Here is a 17,144-nt window from a genome sequence, read left to right on the forward strand (position 1 = left end):
ATGACAATTCTTTAGTGACTTACATAACTAGGAATATCTCACATATGGCTGACAGCAATGCAGGCTGTGGATGTGAAATCTATTGTCACAACATGAATTAAATAGGAATTAATGAGACATCAGGATACGGGGAGGTATAATTCCATATTTCTTACACAGAAGAGTAACATTTACTGTATTTCTATACCGTTAACATAATAAGTGTCATACACAGTCCCCTACTTTAGAAATTAGCTGGGGAATGATCCTCGTCCAATGGGATGTTACTCCTTCAAAAAGCAGTTTTAATTTGAAAACCTAATAAAAATTATGGAATCATAAAAAGCATCACTGCTCATATAATGCTATTGGCTGGATGTTGTCGTGCACAGCTGGAGAATCCCGACCACGGGGGAAATGAGATGTGGCTGCTGTGACTGTGGGGAGAGGCTACTGCTGCAGATAGTTGTTTAACAGACAGACAGAAGAAAAGGAACAATGTCCATGAGGCACACAGAAAAGATTACATGTCGATTTTTATTCTTTTTCAATTGTAATTTCAGGCAAAATAGTAACAAATGAAAACTTTTATACTTGTGTCCCTTTAAGTAGGTCCACAAAATCTAATTTTAGATGTATAACAACAATATAGTGGGGCTAAGATGATGAGAATCTGTAAGGAATCATATTTTTATTTTAGTTATTGTATTGCAGAGATAGATAGATAGATAGATAGATGGATAGAGGGATAGATAGATAGATAGATGGATAAATATAGATAGATAGATAGATAGATAGAGGGATAGATAGATAAATAGAGGGATAGATAGATAGATAGAGGAACAGATAGATAGATAGATAGATAGATAGATAGAGGGATATATATATATATATATATATATATATATATATATATATATAGATAGAGGGATAGACAGACAGACAGACAGACATAGATAGATAGATAGATAGAGGGATAGATAGATAGAGGGATATATATATATATATATATATATATATATATATAGATAGAGGGTTAGATAGATAGATAGATAGAGGGATATATATATATATATATATATATATATAGATAGATAGATAGATAGATAGATATATGGATAGATATATGGATAGATAGATAGATAGAGGGATAGATAGAGGGATAGTTAGAGGGATAGAAAGAGGGATAGATGATAGAAAGAGGGATAGATAGATAGATAGATAGAGGGATAGATAGGGATAGAAAAATAGATAGAGGGATAGAGGGATAGATGGATAGAGGGATAGATAGATAGATAGAGGGATAGATAGATAGATAGATAGATAGAGGGATAAATAGATTGAGGGATAGATAGATAGAGGGATAGATAGATAGAGGGATAGATAGATAGAGGGATAGATAGATAGATGGATAGATAGATGATAGATAGATAGAGGGATAGATAGATAGAGGGATAGATAGATAGATAGATAGATAGAGGGATAGATAGATAGATAGAGGGATAGATAGATAGAGGGATAGATAGAAAGATAGAGGGATAGATAGATAGAGGGATAGATAGATGGATAGATAGATGATAGATAGAGGGATAGATAGATAGATAGATAGATAGAGAGATAGATAGATAGAGGGATAGATAGATAGATAGAGGGATAGATAGATAGATAGATAGAGGGATAGATGGATAGATAGATAGATAGATAGAGGGATAGATAGATAGATAGAGGGATAGATAGATAGATAGATAGATAGATAGATAGATAGATAGATAGATAGATAGATAGAGAGATAGATAGATAGATAGATAGAGGGGTGGAGACAAAGTATTGGGACACCCATATTTGACAGCTACAGGAACTGTGAATAATTTCTACAAGATGTTGGGGTTTCTGTGATAATTTTTTGTCCCTTCATCCAGTAGAGCATTTGTGAGCTCAGACCATGATGTTGGGGAGAGGTCGGGGGTCACAATCACGGTTCTAGTTGCTAGGTGGCGTTAGGGTCTGAGCTCTGTGCGGCCTGTCATGTTCTTACAAACTAAACTCCCCCCTCCCTGCCTGTATGGACCTTCTGCTCTGGGCACAGTCATGGGGAACAGAAAAAGGCCTTCTCCAAACTTCACACAAAGTTGGAATACATAATTGCCCAAAATGTCTTATGGTGAAGTATTAAGATTTGCCTTCACTGGGACCAAGAGGCTGAGGCCAATGTCTAAAAAAAACAACCCCATATTATTATCCCTCCTTCACCAAACTGTACAGCAGGCATATTGCAGTCAGGGGGTAACGTTCTCCTGGAATCACCAACCCAGATTTGCTGCACATAACATGTTTCACAATCCATCTGACTCTCAGCATTGTGCTTGGTGATGTATGGCTCGGCATTGTGCTTGGTGATGTACGGCTCGGCATTTTGCTTGGTGATATATGGCGGCTACAGCTTCTTGGCCAGGAACTCCCAGGGAGCGCAATTGTCGCGGGCGGAGAGGGGTTTTCGGGAAAGACGCTCGCCTGGGGGAAACTCTGGCACTCGGGTCCGGTGCTTCTGCTCCTCGGTGGCTCGAGCACGGGGCCGGACCCGGGGCTTGAGCAGCGCCTCCTCGCCCACGAGTGAAAGGGGAAGGTTTGGTGGTGGGATGTCGGTTGTGACGCCACCCACGGGGTTGTGGTGATGGTGGGCACCACCGCTGCTGATGACGGTGGTTCCCGGGAGTGATGGCAGGGAGCAGCTGAGGTGTTGGCCCCTCCGTGGGTAGGGGCGGTTGGTCCCGGGGCCCCGGTTGGGGGAGAGGTGTTTGGTTGGATAGATGTTGGTGGGTAGGGGCTAGGTGCAGGTGCCGATGCGGGGATGCAGCGCGGCAGCGGGGCAGCGATACGGTTCATCGCTGTGTCGGATGGCACTGGTGTACTCACTCAGATAGTCAATAACAGAGTCTCTGGTAAACCAAACGGCTGGATGGACGGGGCCCGCAGTCGGCTGCGGCGTCTTCACTCTCCCCGGACGGGTTGATGGCGGCTGTCTTTCCCTGCACCTGTGTGTAAGTGTTTGACCCCTATGGATTCCCACGGGTGGTCCGCTCCCCGGCTTGTACATGTCGGGAGAGCCCGCTTTGCCCGCAGGCGCTGGCCCTTGGATCTCTGGCCATTGGCGGTGGTTCTTATCCGGACGGGTTGGGCTGTTGACTTCTGACGGGACTTCGGTGGGAATGAACCCCTGAGGTCCAGACCGCAATCAGAGAATTTGACCTTTACGGGGTCCTAGTCCTACTCTGAGTACCCTGCCTTGGTGCTTAGCTTCAATCCGCTCCCCGGTTCGGTACCGGCGGGCCACCGCCCGACCCCGGTCCTACGGTTCTGCAGACGTCCACTAACTCCTGCAGACGGCCACCACCATCTGCCGACTTTGCTAATGGTGCCTGGGCTCCAACCCAGACACACACAGTCACTACTTCACTCCTCAACTCCAACTCCACTCCACTCCAAAACTAAACTGAAACTCAACTCACTACTTTTCCCGCCTCCAGGCCTGTGAACTCCTCGGTGGGTGGGGCCAACCACGTGGCTCCGCCCCACCTGGTGTGGACATCAGACCCGGAGGGGGCAACAAGGGTTTTTGTTTGACGGGTGTTCCCTACCAGGGGAGGGGGTGTGTATGTGTGTGATGTTATTCTGTGACCCCTGGGGTCCAGGGCGTCACACAATGTTTGTTCTGATGTTACCAGAAGAGGTCTGGATTCTGCAGTTACGGAATCAGCAGAGTGGAGGTGACTTTTCTATCCTCTGCTCTTTAGCACTTGAGGCCCCTGCTCTGTAACATTACGTGGTCTCCACTACATGGCCGAGTTGCTGCAGCTCCTTCCACTTCTCAATAATATCACTCACAGGTGATGGGGGAAAATTTAAGAGGAAGAAGTGTCATGAACGGACTTGTTACCCTGGTGGCCTATTACAGGATAGCGCTGGTGCACCACCAGCTGTTCAGTCACATGTTAGTAAGGGCAGAAAACACGGTGGGGGGCCAGATGTTATACACCGGGGGCGAGTGTCCAGATGCTATACACTAGGGGCAAGTGTCCAGATGTTATACATCAGTGGTGAGGGGACGGATGTTATACACCAGAGATGAGAGTCCAGAGGTTATACACCGGAGATGAGGGTCCAGATGTTATACACCGGAGATGAGGGTCCAGATGTTATACACCCCGGGGGTGAGGGGCCGGAGGTTATGCACCAGGGACGAGGGTCCGGATGTTAGACACTGGGGGCAAAGAACTGGATGTTACACACCAGGTGCAAGGGTCCGGATGTTATACACCGGGGGCGAGGGTCCGGATGTTATACACTGGGGGCGAGGGGCTGGATGTTATACACTGGGTGGAAAAGTCCAGATGTTATACACCTGGGGAGAGGGGCTGGATGTTATACACTGGGGGGTGAGTGTCCAGATGTTATACACTGGGGGCGAGGGTCCAGATGTTATACATCAGTGGTGAGGGGCTGGATGTTATACACCGGAGGTGAGGGTCCAGATGTTATATGCCGGAGATGAGGGTCCAGATGTTATACACCCCAGGGGTGAGGGGCCGGAGGTTATACACCGGGGCTATGGTCCCGAGGTTATACACCGGGGCTATGGTCCGGATGTTATACACCGGGGAAGAGGGTCCAGATGTTATACACTGGGGGCAAAGATCTTGATGTTAGACACCAGGTGCGAGGGGCTGGATGTTATACACTGGGGGCGAGGGTCCGGATGTTATACACCAGAGGCGAGGAGCTGGACGTTATACAGTGGCGGCTAGGATCCAGATGTTATACACCAGGGGTGAGGGTCCATATGTTATACACCGGGAGCGAGGGTCTGGATGTTATACATCGGGGGTGATGGTCCGGATGTTATACACCAGGGGCAACAGTCTGGATGTTATACACCGGGGATGAGGCACTGGATGTTATACACTAGGTGTAATGGGGCCGGATGTTATGCACCGGGGTGACGGGCCGGATTTTATACACCAGGGTCGAGGGTTCGGATGTTATACACCGGAAGCGAGGGTCTGGATGTTATTCACCGGGGGCGAGGGTCCGGATGTTATACACCAGAGGCAACAGTCTGGATGTTATACACCGGGGATGAGGGACTGGATCTTACACACCAGGGATAATGGGGCCAGATGTTATAAACCGGGACAAGGGTCTGGATGTTATACGCTGGGGATGAGGGGACGGATGTTATACACTGGGGACGAGGGGCCGGATGTTATACAACGGTGCCGAGGGGCTGGATGTTATAGACCGGGGGTGAGGCGCTGAATGTTATACACTGGGGGGGGTGAGGGGCCAGAGATTATACACCTGGGGTGAGGGGATGGATTTTATACACCGGGGTTGAGAGGCCTGAGGTTGTATACTGGGGGTGGGGAGCCGGGGGCCGGATGCTATACAGCGAGGACAAAGGATGTTGTACACGAGGAGGAATGGGACTGAATGGGGACTGATTAGATAGATAGATAGAAAGACAGACATGAAATATACTCGAGGGTACTGTATATAAAATCTCCTAAATAAACAACCCTTTTAAAACAGGATTTAAAAAAAATTGTAACTAATAAAACCTGGTACTGTGCCGAAGAACAGTCAGCAGACACGAGATTGCCAAAAACAACTATTGATTGTGACCTCTTCCGCTCGCACATTTTATATACAAAGCTCTGGTATTCTACAAGCATCACAAAAAGATAGGAGAAAAACCCGCTGGAAATGCTAAATGTATAAAGTGCCCACTTACATCTCCCGAGCTTTGTCTCCTCCAAACTATTAGTGTTGACACAAGAGGTAGATTGCAAATTCTGCTCGTCTCAGGAGACCAATCATCACCTTTCAATCAAGTGGCAGGTAATTAGCCGGCTGTGTAAACTGCTTACACCTTCTAGGCATTTAATGCTGGAAACACAGGGGATGGCATCCAGGGGGAAGAAGGGGCCGCGTGCCGCACTCAGCTCTTCGCCATGTGCATTCGCAATGTATAGTGACCTCTTTTACAGAAGAAGCTGGAGGGAGTTTATCAATGCACCAGATGAATTGCTAATTCAACACCACTATATCTGTATCTATATTGTATGCCAAAGTCAAGATGATTTCCCAAAGGTTTTGAAATTCAACATTAGAAAATGTTGAATTATTAGAGGGGGGGGCGTCTCTTATTTGGGGCTTGTATCAATTAGTCAAATCAGAAAGCCTACCTGTCTCTGGAGGACCCAGCAAGTCCATGCATTACATGGGGAGCCTATTTATTTACATGTGCAATACTTCATGTGCCCTGTGGTGGTGCTGCAGAGGAATTAAACACCTATTGAACTTGCTCTGGCGGTCACTAAAGATTTAAAGGGGTTTTCTACTATTAAGAAAACCCTTTTCATTCCACATATTAACCTGTTTTAAAATAATACAGCCTATACTCAACTCCAGTGGTGGTGCGGTTCCAGCAGTGTCCATGCTTGTATTCTCAAGGCTTACGTGAGGCTGTGACGTCATAACAGTGACACACCCAATCACCTCTGGGATCGTTCTAGTTTTGGACAACCCCTTTAAGCATTAGCTCACTTTATGGTCAAATTATGGTCCATGACCCTTCAATGGAAAGAGGGTTGGACACCAAAAGCATTCTCTGTATTAGGAAGACTTTGCTTCATTATACTGTCTATGTGTTTTTTTTTTTAAATTGAATATAATATATCCTGGAGATCAAAATTAGAGAACAACACACAATTTCCTAAATGTTGCTGTAATTGTGACGTCCTATGTGGTTATATCATAACATGAGGAAACTCTCAGGATTTTCCGCTTATTTCATAAATTTAATTTATTGTAAAGCACATAATAAAAATGTAAATTATATCAATGTAAAAGAACATGGATCAAAATTAGAGAACACTTTCAGATACCTGCAAGTTATTGGTGTTAATCTGGCACCTGGTGCTAATTTCCTTAATTATCAGACAAACCCTATGTAACTGGCAGCTGAACTTTACAGTTTTCACTGACTTTGTATAAATGGTGTGCCGTTCCAAAGTGACTGAAACCCTCCGGCAGCAGGTTGTCCAGATGAAAGCCAAAGGGGGGACCCTATCAGACATAGCAAGAGAAGCTGATGGTTCCAAGTCTGTGATTTTGAGAATATTGCATCTTTACAACATCACAAACCTTTTCAAGTCTCCCAACAAGACTGGTCGCCCTCAAAACACAAATGCAAGAGAGGAAAGGATAATACAGAGAATCTCCATGGGTAATCATTTCAACACTGCAGTTGGAATTGATCGCCAGTTTAGCACTGAACAAGGTAATGATATGTCTAGTCATACAGTGTCACGACGTTTAAGAGCATTTGGACTGAAAGCCCACTGTGCAGTGACCAAACCGCTCATTAGCAGAAATAATTCAAAGTCTAGACTCCCCTTTGGTGAGGAGCATGTTGTGTGAACAGAGAGGAAGTGTCCACAGTTCCTTGTAGTGATGAAAGTAAGTTTCATTTATTTGGGTCTGATGGGAAACATTATGTTTGTCAACAAACTCGAGAATGACTGAACCCAAAGTGTGTTAAGAAGTGAATGAAAGGTGGTGGTGGTGGAAGTGTCATGGTTTGGGGAATGTTTTCTGCAGCAGGAGTTGGACCTCTCATACAGCTCATGGCAGAATGAATACAAGTGTGGATCAGAACCTTCTTCAACAACACGTGGTTCCTTACTTGCGTTCGTCACTCAATCAGACAACACTTTTCATGCAGGACAATGCCCCCTGTCACACAGCAAAAGAATAAAGCAGTTCCTTTAAACAGAAAACAATGAAACAATGCAATGACCAGCCCAGAGTCCTGACCTAAACCCAATAGAAAACCTCTGGGAAATCCCTTGTGACAAAGTTATGGCCAAGAAACCCACAACAGTCAAAGAAGTGTGGAAGAGACTGGAAGAAGAGTGGACCAAAATCCCACCAGAGCAGTGTGAGAGACTAGTGATATCCTGTGGCCGCAGATGTGCTGAAGTCATTCACAGCGACGGCCGGTGCACGTCCTACTGATTGGTGACTGTTGTTATCTGCAGAAAATGTACTGATCATCTCTCTCTGTGCTACAGTAGTTGCTGTTCTCTAATTATGATCATCACATTTAGTGCAAAATAAAGGTTTTATGTTGATAAACTCTGGATCTTTTGTAAAAGCCTGTTCTAGTGGCATGGTGCATCCCTTACAGGAAACCTTCATACTGTATGTTGATCAATGTAGATTACATTATTTCTGAAAAAAAAGCAAGTGGTCATACATTGTTCTCTGATTTTGATCTCCAGTGTATAACTGCTTAATGACCCCAGTGATTATGGTTTCTGAAGCAATATGACGATCAGGAAAACTGTAGATCAAACACATTTTGGAATTTTATGGTGCTGTCATATTAGGGTTATTTAAAGGGAACCTGTTACCAGGTTTTCCCCATATAAAGTAGGGCCACCACCTGTAAGCCCACGCATGTAATCCACATGGAGCAAGAAAAAAGATGGCGATTGCAAGAGGAGAGGAGGTGCTGGAACAAAGTCAGGGACACCCAGCAGACCGAACTGCCCCTTAGGTTAGAATCAGAAAATCAGAAAAGGTTTTTTTGCAGAGTTGCTCTGGTGCTGGGATCAGACCCTTGCCAATTAAAGAGCACCAATCCCGAGAATTTTCCTAAATAACCTAAAGCCAGTGCTATACTGGCACTATCAGGCTGATTCTATACATACCTTTAGTTGTCAGCTCTGATGTATAGATTTTGAAACACAATCAAGTAAAGTTTGTAAAATGAGTAGCTTTGTGAATGACAGCAGCTGCCGATCAGCTGATAGCTGGGTTGGATTTTCATAGTGATTCCTGCCCCCCTGCCTGTCCATTCTCCCCTGTTATTTATGCCAATTCTATTATAGAATCATTTTACTAAGTGACTAGAAGGACCTGTGCTGATGTCATACCCATGTGACCAGAAGGGGCGGGTCTCAGCCAACAGAAAAATAAATGTTGCTTCCTGGTATCAGCTATGTTGGCTGAGGCCCCGCTCCTTCTGGTCACATGGGTATGACATCAGCACAGGTCCTTCTAGTCTCTTAGTAAAACGGTTCTATAATAGAATTAGAATAAGTAAGGGGAAGGATGGACAGGCAGGGGGGCGGAAATCACTATCAAAACCCATCCCAGCTATCAGCTGATCAGCAGCTGCTGCCAATCAAAAAATTACTCATTTTACAAACTTTACTTGCTTGTATTTCAAAAGCTATACATTGTAGCTGACATCTAAACATATGCATAGAATCAGGCTGATAGCGCCAGTATAGCACTGGATTTAGGTTATATACAAAAATCCTGGTGAATTGTACGCTTTAAATATATGGCACAGTATGAGAATAGCTTATCCATAAATAAAGTGACATGAAAGTTGTATAGGCTCCTGGAATATCTCTTTAAGAAGTTTCTTAAAATTATATTAAGTGGTTGAATAGAACAATGCGGCTGACAGAAGTAGACTCAGCTCCGCATCCGAAATACATTTGGCACCGATTTCAAACACATGGCAGGGACAGCGCCTGAATCGACAGTCTTTTATGTTACATTTTTGAATTGAAATTGGGCAATGTTTATTCAGCTGCAAAATCCAAACAGAGAGGCGAAATTATAGAAATGATAAAATCCCCCGTCTGATTGTCAGGCTGCACCACGGTACATGCTTGTCCCCTCGCCATTGTGCAGGTGCCAAACGATTCCTCATACTAAGGGATTTAAATCTGCAGCACATCTTTCCGCTCTGTCGTCCAATGGGGCGGCCGCTGAAAAGTAGCACAATGGAGCTCAGGGGCTTTTTTATGGGAAGAACAGAAGGAAAAATAATGATAAATATTTGAGGAGAGTCATACGGCTCATTGTTATGTTAAATAACTGGAGAGAAATAGCATTATAGATTGTAAGCTATTGTCAGCGAACATTAAATCTGAAAATATGGAACACGGAGAATTTATGTAGAGGAACATTCGGAAAATTACAGATAAATCAATTAGTGTGCACTGCAGATTTTTGGTTAGAGTTTCCGTATTGAAAGTGAATTTTGGATACAATTTTAAAGTCTATATTCACATTTTAGTGTCATTTATATTTTACAGACCGATAGAAACTGCATAAAAAGTTAAATAATGCAATACATATATTACAACAAGCCAAGAGCTGAATTCACAATTCTGCTGGTTGTTATAGGAAGTAATCAACAAGGCTGAAATTATACAGGACTCATTTTATGGTGATAGTAAACTAAGCGCCAAGAGATGTTGTTTTTTAGGAAGCCATAATAACTGAAAGCCAGCAGCAACTTGAGAATGGTCTGAACCATTAAAGGGAACCTGTCACCAGATTTTGGCCTTCTAAACTAAAACCAGCACCTTAAGCAGTGCCTGTGCTGCATTCTATAAAGGTGCATGTTACCCCCTGTAGACCCCACAAATACCTTTATAAAATCTCCCACCATGGTTCAGTCCGATGGGTGTCCTAATCTATGCCTGCTATCCCTCCTCTCGCTGTCCTCTTGAGCTGATTGACGTGGATGACGCCTTGGGCGCCATCCACGTAGGAAGGCAAAATCTCGCACCTGCTCAGATACATGCCTGGCTCGCACAGGCGCACTTTGCTCTGCCCAGTGATGTGCAAGACGCGGGTGGTGTCATCCACATCCCCGGGCAAAATGTTGCGCCTGCGCAGAGAACTCACCAGTTCGCACAGCTCTATCCACAAAAGGTCAGAGCGTAGTGCGCCTGCGCGAGCCGGGAATCTGTCTGCACAGGTGTGAGAATTTGCCCACCTACGTGGATGGCGCCGGTGGCATCACCCATGTCAATCAGCTCAGGAGGACGGTGAAAGGAGAGACAGGAGGCGCAGATTACGACGCCCATTGGACCGCACCGAGCAATTTACATACATGGCGGGAGATTTTATAAAGGTATTTGTGGGATCTATAGCGGGACTTAGGGAATAACATGCACCTTTATAGAATGCAGCACAGGTGCTGCTTAAGGTGCTAGTTTTAGTTTTGAAGCCTAAAGTGTTGTTACAGATTCTCACTGGGATTTAGGTCTGGACTGTTTCTGGGCCAGTCACACACATGAATATGCTATGGTCTAAACCATCCATTGTAGCTCTGGCAGGATGTTTAGGGTAATTTTCCTGCTGGAAGGTGAAGCTATGCCCTAATCCTAAGGCTGCGTGCCCACGATCAGTATTTGCAGCAGTTTGGACGTAGCACACGTCAGCTGCATCCAAACCGCTGCGTTGTACAGTACAAGCATAGCGGATGGGATTTCTATAAATCCCGTGCTCACTGTTCTTTTTTCCACAGCAAACACTGACCTGAGGGGCGTCTTTCCAGACCGCAGGATGTCAATTGTTTGCTGCGGAATTACTTGCGTCCTCCATAGGGGAGAACACAAGCAGGAGACCGCAGTGCATGGAACCCTGATCATGGCTACTGACAGCTGCGGTCTCCTGCGGAGGAGATGTGCGGCCCCACAGGTCAGTACTCGCTGCGTTCTGAACGCAGTGAGTCCTGATCGTGGGCACATACCCTTAATCTTTTGCAGCCTCTAACAAATGTGATTGCCCTGTATTTGATACCATCCATTTTTCCATCAACTCTGACCAGCTTCCCTGCCCCTGCTGAAGAAAAGCTTCCCCACCGTAGGATGCTATCACCACCATGTGGGACGGTGGGGATGGTGTTGACAGGGTGATGTGCAGTGTTAGTTACCCACCACACATAGTGTTTTGCATTTAGCCAAAAAAGTTCAACTTTGGTCTCATCTAACCAGAGCACTTTCTTCCACAAGCCATGTATGTAAGTCACAGCGAGAAAGTGCAGAAAGGGGCTTATATTGTTAGTAAGGTATATATTTGAATATTATTAAAATGTATAATGAATATAAAGCTACACTCTGTACAAATATTACATTTCGGCAGACACGTTAGGTACCTACCACAGCATGCTGAGGTTTCAGTTATGACTATAAGAGGGCTTGAATCATGGATTATCATTCATCCTTCATCTCTATGTATCTAACAAAGCAATTAGTATAGATTATTCATGATCTCTGTCCTTCCTTTAGGTCTGTGGTAAGATGTGACATGGCGGAGTTCTACATAATGATTAAATTAATGTTCTCAATGTGATACAAGTTGACATACACGGAGCACATCTCCGCTCATTTAGTCACTTGTCCAATATGTATTCAGACACTAAAACTAGAAGGATTTTCAACTGAATATGAATAAGTGTGAAAACCTCTGTAGATGAAGGACACTTGGATAGACAATAACTGCATTGGTTGAAGGAGTTGTCTAGTTTTGGAAGCCCATCATCACATACTTTATTATTGAATTGTTGTCCAAACAGGGGACTCATATGTGCCTTCTGCCTATTAGCTAGAGTTTGTTTCTCTCTGTTACGTCACCACCGGAGTCCGCTCCATCTACTTCTACTCCGACCGCCAGGCGATGCCGTGTTCCTGTCGTGGATGGTGCTGGTGATAGGAGAGGAGTTGATGCCAGCGGCACTGGTGGGCGCAGGCTCCGTTCATCCACTGGTCTGAGTTATCTTGGATCTGCAGTACCGCTGGCTGACTGTAGGTGGTGGGTGTCTCCCAGTTGAAGTACCATCATTTAGCTACAGCCTATGGGAATACACCACACCCTTTTTAATGCCTCTCCTGTCTGCTGACCTCTACCAGAGATAGTTCTGAGTATTCTGGCTCCTGTTCCGTCCTGTGACTTTGTGTGCTGATTACCGCTTGTTTCCTGACTACCCTCCTGCCTGCTGTTTTTGTACCTCGCTGCCCGATCCGGATTTTGACCTCTGCTTCGTTTACTGATTACGTCTTTGCCTGCCGATTCTGTCCCTGTTCCGCAATTCCTGGTTTGACCCTGCCTGACTACTACTCTCTCAGACTGCAGCCTTCCACAGGTAGTGATCTCCAGGGCCCTGTGTAATTCCAAATCCCTGTATAGGGGTTAAAGGGTTTCAGGGTTCTAGGGGTCCTGCTTAGTGAGTGGCTTCCCTCTAGCCTCCCCATTACAGCCCATCTGAGTCTGTGGATTCAGGCAGGCATTACACTCTCATTTTGGAGGACCAATTGTAATTATTTGTTTCTCCTGCAGGGGCAGTGTAGGAGACATGAACACCTGCAAAATTTCTCATCAGTGGGAAAGCATGTGAATAGTTTTTGTCAGCAGATCTTTTTTAAGAAACAGAAATGTCCAAAATCAATAAGTCCTTTACTGTGCAGTAGTCAGACAGTAGTCAGTATAAGTGTCTAAATATAGGAGGAATGCTAAATGGCACTTAACCTTCTGGACTGTCATGCTTATGTGACAAAGTCAATCTGTTCCATTCCCGTTCCCTACAGTAATTCAGTCCTCTTGCTATTGTTTGCCAAAGCTGAGCTCTACTGATGCCCAATATTTTTTTTTTAAATCACTAGTCAGGGCAAGTTCAGGGTCAGTGAGGGCCTAGGCACGTGGAAGGGACCCGCCTAGGGATGTTAGCGAGTGTAGGGATCAGCCACAAGTGAGTGTAAGGTAGTGACCCCTCTTCCCTTTCCTTATTACTGAAGCCTTCCTTAAACATCTCCCCTGGTTTTCCCTCAATGTTGTAGTACAAATGCCTAACCGGCAGGAATAAGAATTACGAGGAAAGGCAAACTTTAGGGATGATCGAATACCTCAAATATTCGACAACGCCCATATTTGCTGAATAGGTCTCCGCTATTCGACTATTTGCAAATATTCGATGTGCAATGTAAGTCTATGGGAAACCCAAATAGTTGACGAATAGCAACTATTTTCGGCCTTCCCATAGACATACATGGCACATCGAATATTCACATAACGGCGACCTATTTGTCGGATATTCGCGAAGCTGAATATTGCCGAATATTTGTGATATTCCATCATCCCTAGCAAACTTGTGATGTTTTATTATTCTTTATTGCCTTCTGACTATCTGCTGTGTTGTAGACAGGCGGATGCAATATGGAGGCCTTCTGCTGTCCGGACTTTTCCATCACAGATGATGTTGGGGCAGATAAAGGTAGGTTAGTTTGAATTTTAACGCACCACGCTTTACTTTTTCAGAGACCAAGCTGCTGCCATAGGATTCTCCCATTTGAAAATGCATGGACAATTGGCTAAGACAAATGCCAAGAGAGACCGCAAACAGTCGAATAAGTGGGCCATCCACTATCTGAAGTGTTTGGTGGCCTTTAGTGATGTTTATCATCTTGGACAAGCAATGATTTCAAAGATGGAAAGGATATATGTACCAAATATTAGGGCCAGTCAGGTCAATGTCTGCTTAGTTTTCAAGATTAGTACGTACCAGAAATCCTTGAGAAGTACTCAATATATTGAAGCACTCATATAGGCCAGTATTTCCGGACAGCAACGTTGGTCCAAGATCAAAGCCTTCAAAGAGAGTTTCCCTTGATGATCTAGGACTTATCAGAATGTGAAATTTTATAGAATTTCTGTTTTAAATTGATGCATTCAATCTTTTCACATTGTTATAAAGAGTCATTTTTAGAATATTTGTCAATATTTACCTATTTTTTTATTTTGAAGTAAAATACTACAAGTGACCAAATTCCCCATTGTATGTTCTCCCCGTGTTTGCGTGGGTTTCCTCCGGGTTCTCCGGTTTTCTCCCACACTCCAAAGACATACTTATACTTATAGGAGATGTAGATTGTGAGCCCCAATGGGGACAGTGATGATGACGCCTGTAAAGTGCTGTGGAAATTAATGACACCATATAAGCGAGTAAAATAAATTGTATATTTCCTGGTATAAAATCTATTATACAGTGTGTCCACTCATATCCCGTCCACCGCCATTAACTTGAGAACGGCAGCAGATATAGGCATAGAAGTGGTGTCTAGGTATAGTAAAGTAGCCATGCGCTCTGCAATGAAACCACCTATAGCGCCACCTGGTGCGAAACAACGGAGTTAGCAGAGATAGAGAAAAAAAGTGAATTAAAAAATTGTAGAGCATCATCAATTCAATGCAAATCAACACCTTACATACAGAAATGCTATTATATGAAACCCATGACCCCCCCCCCCAAAACATTTAATGCTGGTCACGCATGATGAAAGTGTCCCCCGTCAGCTGCAATGCACATCTGGACTCTGCACAGCATACTGTATCTTGCTGCACGTTGTGCAATATGGTAGGTGACACGTTTGCACAAGCATCTGTGATACGTTGTTGTAGGTCCTGCAATGTTGGTGGAGGGGTCGCATACACCTGCTGTTTGATGTGACCTCACAGAAAGAAGTCCAATGGGGTCAGGTCAGGTGAGTGTGGAGGCCACTCCACGCAGCCACCATACCCAATGACTTGTAGGAAGGTCTCCATGAGGTATCGCTTCACGTCCGCAGCCTTGTGAGTTTTACACGTTCTAATCATAGCATTTCTGTATGCAAGGTGTCGATTCGTATTGAATTGATGATGCCCTACAACTTTGTAATTCACTTTTTTTCTCTCTCGTTCCGTTTTCGAGATAAAAATGCTAACTCCGTTGTTTTCCACCAGGTGGCGCTTTAGGTGGTTTCATTGCATAGCGCATGGCTACTTTACTATACCTAGACACCACTTCTATGCCTACAGCTGCCGCCGTTCTCAAGTTAATGGCGGTGGACAGGATATGGGTGGACACACTGTATAAAGCTGAGTGTGTGTTTGTATATGTGTATGTTCGCTAAAGGAATTCGCACCGTCGCATGCACAATCCCGAAATTTTGCACAGACACTCCATTTGACTCAGGGAATGTTGTAGACTATGTTTTGAGGGGAAATTTTAATCCCGGGCTTTACAGTAAATCGCCAAAAACCTGCCTCCATTAAAGTCAATGGAGCTGGTAGCCACAGTGCAGCCAAAATGTCAGTAGAATGCAAAGCCACAACCTTGAATTGAATGTTGATGTGTCACAATGCAGCCAGGGAAAGAGACAGGCAGACAGAGACAGACAGGGAAAGAGACAGAGACAGAAAGGGAAAGAGACAGACAGGGAAAGAGACAGACAGGTTAAGAGACAGATAGACAGACAGGGAAAGAGACAGACAAAGAGATAGAGAGAGACAGCAGAGACTGGGAGAGATACAGAGAGCGTTAGTATCCCGGGCAATGCCAAGTGCTAAAGCTAGTATATAATATTAAATAAAAATAATAAAAATTCAAGATTCCGCAGATAAAACATAAAGCAATTTACTGATATTATCCCAATGAACATGTTAGCACAAAAATATTTTAATTATGAGCATTGTGAGAGCAGTGTAGCAGATGCATTAGATGTACATTACATCTGTCCTGGGTGTTGAAGAACATGCATTGGTGTGTATGATTTCATTTGACATTGTGCAGAAAATAAAATCCATTACCAAATCTACTCTCATCACATGAACTTGATGAAGTGTGAGTTTTCTACTGTACAAATATAAACTATTAGTCCCTACTAATTACACCTTTAACAAATTATATTAAAGGGATTCTGCCATTGGAAAAACAGTGGACACATGAGCGCAAATAGGGTCTTATCTGAGAAATATGGTGATATTTAAGTGGGATTGCCATTTACATTGTGTGGTTGTGTATCACACAGCTCCGAATAAAGCCTGAAACTAGCTGCTGCAGACACCATGGGCCGTATGGCTGAGAGAAATCCAACGGAGCCAGAATAGTGGTGTGGTTGCCTCTGCCTACTGGAAATGATGAAATATCTAATACCTAGAAACTGTATAAAGGTGGTTTATTCAACGCGTTTCGATGTGCTCCTCACTTCACCAGGAGAGGCAGCAACTGTATAAAGGTCATTTCTTTAACGCGTTTCGATGTGCTCTTCACTTCTTCATCATTGTACAAAGTTGGTTTATTCAACGTGTTTTCAATGTGCTCATCACTTCATTAGGAAAGCCGGAGACTGTATAAAGGTGGCTTATTCAACCCGCTTCTATGTTCTTCTCACGTCTTCATCATCAGAGCCACCAAGTGTTTGTGGCTCTCCTGATGAAGAAGGGAGGATAACTTCAAAATGCATTGAATAAACCTTCAT

The 17,144-nt window shown here is 44.2% G+C and overlaps 1 protein-coding gene across 2 annotated transcripts in view; it reads right to left on the reverse strand.

Annotated features, from left to right (window-relative positions):
* CNTN5 (contactin 5) overlaps positions 1-17,144 on the reverse strand; it is a 2,293,676-nt gene that overhangs the window by 1,072,132 nt on the left and 1,204,400 nt on the right. The window lies entirely within an intron of this gene.

The sequence above is a fragment of the Anomaloglossus baeobatrachus genome, chromosome 2 (assembly GCF_048569485.1).
Source record: "Anomaloglossus baeobatrachus isolate aAnoBae1 chromosome 2, aAnoBae1.hap1, whole genome shotgun sequence".
In the NCBI taxonomy this organism is placed as follows: domain Eukaryota; kingdom Metazoa; phylum Chordata; class Amphibia; order Anura; family Aromobatidae; genus Anomaloglossus; species Anomaloglossus baeobatrachus.